At 34.8% G+C, this 3,162-nt stretch overlaps 1 non-coding gene across 1 annotated transcript; it reads right to left on the bottom strand.

Annotated features, from left to right (window-relative positions):
- Window positions 1–615: 615 nt before the first annotated feature.
- Window positions 616–722, bottom strand: LOC139846230 (small nucleolar RNA R71). Its single transcript, XR_011758959.1, has one exon. It is a non-coding gene; the product is annotated as a small nucleolar RNA R71 (small nucleolar RNA).
- Window positions 723–3,162: the final 2,440 nt, after the last annotated feature.

Below are 3,162 nucleotides of genomic sequence, written 5' to 3'. Positions count from 1 at the left end.
GTATTAAGACATGTACATTGTGAAATGTGTTCTTAAAGTTGACCAAAGCAAGGCATGTGTGTTTTTCTTGAATGTAACAAGCATGTGTGTGGTGTTTTGAGCTGCTCAAAACCGTCCCTTTTGGGACTTCCTTTTCTTTTGTTTAAAATTTATAAAACTTGCAAAGAAAATATACATTTGTTACATTTATATATTTTATAAACCCTTTTATAAAATATAACACACGTCAATTATTTAAACCTATAAATAATTAAATATAAATTATCCAAATAATTTATCTCAAGTGATTATATTTTAGAAACCCGGTTTTCTGAAATCCAAGTGTCGCGTATTTATTTAACAATCCAACCGTTAAAATAAATACATATAAAGTGTTGGTAAGCTTGTTATTGGGTATGACCCGACTTGGATCATAACACATTAGCCACATTAATTTAATATGTCTCTCGGGCATATGAAATACCTTCAGAACAGATATATCTCATGTTATTTCCCTGGACTTTAAAGGGAGAAGCCAAAGATTGGTTAGAGTCGTTACCTGAAGGGGCCATTGATACATGGGATGTTTTAGTTGAAAATTTTCTTAAAGAATTCTTTCCGGCATCTAAAGTCGTGAGACTTCAAAGAGAAATTGTTACGTTCACACAAAAGCCAAATGAAACTCTATATGAAGCGTGGACAAGATTTGGAAAGTTATTGAGAGGATGTCCGCAACATGGTTTAGACACTTGTCAAATAGTACAAATATTCTACCAAGGATGCGGCATCACTACACGAAAAGACATAGATATAGCAGCTGGTGGTTCCATTATGAAGAAAACCGCAACTGACGCTTACAAAATTATTGATAACACTGCTTCCCACTCACATGAGTGGCATCAAGAAAAAGATATCGTTAGATCATCTAAAGCGGCTAGAGCCGATTCTAGCCATGACTTAGATTCCATTTCCGCAAAGATAGATGCTGTCGAGAGACGAATGGAAAAGATGACTAAAGATATCCACCCAATACGAATTAGTTGTGAGCAGTGTGGAGGACCACATTTAACAAAAGATTCTCTCAGTATTGAACAAACAATGGAACAAAGAGAGAATGTTTCATACATGAACCAAAGGGCTGAAAATAATTATCAGAATAATTATCAACCGCCAAGACCAAATTACAATCAAAACTAGAATTATAACCGAAATGTTCCGTACAACAATCAACAAGGTCCTAGCAACCAACTAGTATCAAACAATACTTACAATCAGCAAAGACCTATTTTTCAAAACAAACCACCACAAACCGATGATAAAAAGCCAAATTTTGAAGACATGATGTCAAAGCTAGTTGAATCTCAAACTCAGTTTTTCACATCTTAGAAACAAACCAATGAACAAAATGCTCAAGCATTTAGAAATCAACAAGCTTCTATTCAAAATCTGGAACAAGAAGTAAGCAACCTAGCAAGGTTGATAGGTGAAAGAAAACCGGGAAGTCTACCTAGTGATACAAATGCTATCCCCGGAATGAAACAGCTAAAGCCATTACCAAAAGAAGTGGTATTACACTTAAACCACCTGAAATACCTGTAATTTCTGATGACTCTATTCCTACTCCACAAGAACCACAACCTGAGTAAGATAAGGAAACAGAACCGGTAGTTGAAAAGGTTAATGAAGATAACACAGTTAAGGCAAAACCTTATGTTAAACCATACCAACCACCACTTCCTTACCCGAGTAAAATGAGAAAAGAGAGACTTGAAGCCGAGCAATCCAGATTTTTGGATATGTTTAAACAAATAAATGTTTATCTTTCTTTCATTGATGTGATTTCAGGAATGCCTAGATATGCCAAATTCTTGAAAGACCTAATCACAAATAGAAAGAAAATGGAAGAACTCTCGGCTGTTACTATGAATGCTAATTGTTCTGCAGTACTGTTGAATAAGATACCAGAAAAATTATCAGATCCAGGAAGTTTCACAATTCCATGTTTTCTAGGTAGTCTTAGTTCAATAGAAGCATTGGCAGACTTAGGTGCTAGTATAAATTTAATTCTGTATTCACGATACACTAAACTAGACCTTGGAGAATTGAAACCAACACGAATAAGCATACAACTAGCCGATTGATCAGTAAAATATCCTAGAGGGATAATGGAGAACATGCTAGTTAAAGTTGGAACTTTAGTATTTCCAGTAGATTTTGTTATTCTGGACACGGAAGAAGATTCTCGAGTTCCTCTAATATTAGGAAGACCATTCTTAAACAAGGCTAAAGCAATAATAGACGTGTTCGGTAAGAAACTGACCCTAAGTATAGAGGACGAGAGTGTTACCTTTTCTGTTGATAGAGCCATGCAACAACCGCAATCTGCAGATGATACATGTTATTATATTCAAACTATAGATTCACATGCAGAATTGTTAGAAGAATTTCCAGAATTACAAGGAACAGAAGAATGTTCGTTAGGAGAAGGAACTGAACCAATTGATGAAACTGAAATGTTAGCTACACTTATGGCTAATGGATATGAACCAACAACAGAAGAAATTCAAATGCTAAAAGAGGAAGACAGATATCGATATAAATCATCGATAGAAGAACCACCGACATTAGAGTTAAAGCCACTTCCAAACCATTTGGAATATGCTTATTTACATGGTGAATCTGAATTACCTGTAATAATATCATCTTCTCTTACTAAAATTGAAAAATCTTTAACTCATTTCTGTGCTAAAAACTCATAAACCAGCTATTGCATGGAAGATTCATGACATTAAAGGAATAAGTCCTTCGTATTGCACACATAAAATCCTTATGGAAGAAGGTCATAAAACTTATGTGCAACGCCAATGAAAACTAAATCCTAATATGCAAGATGATGTTAAGAAAGAAATAATTAAACTGCTAGATGCAGGTTTAATTTATCCAATCTCTGATTGTCCATGGGTAAGCCCAGTTCAATGCGTACCTAAGAAGGGTGGCATGACTGTCATCACAAATGAGAAATATGAGCTTATTCCTACTAGGACTGTAACAGGATGGCATGTTTGTATTGATTATAGAAAATTAAATGACGCCACCAGAAAAGATCACTTTCCCTTACCTTTTATTGATCAAATGTTAGAAAAATTAGCCGGAAATAGTTACTATTGTTTTCTTGATGGTTTT

The sequence above is a fragment of the Rutidosis leptorrhynchoides genome, chromosome 4 (genome assembly GCF_046630445.1).
Source record: "Rutidosis leptorrhynchoides isolate AG116_Rl617_1_P2 chromosome 4, CSIRO_AGI_Rlap_v1, whole genome shotgun sequence".
Lineage (NCBI taxonomy): Eukaryota > Viridiplantae > Streptophyta > Magnoliopsida > Asterales > Asteraceae > Rutidosis > Rutidosis leptorrhynchoides.
This window is presented reverse-complemented; position numbering and strand designations above follow the sequence as displayed.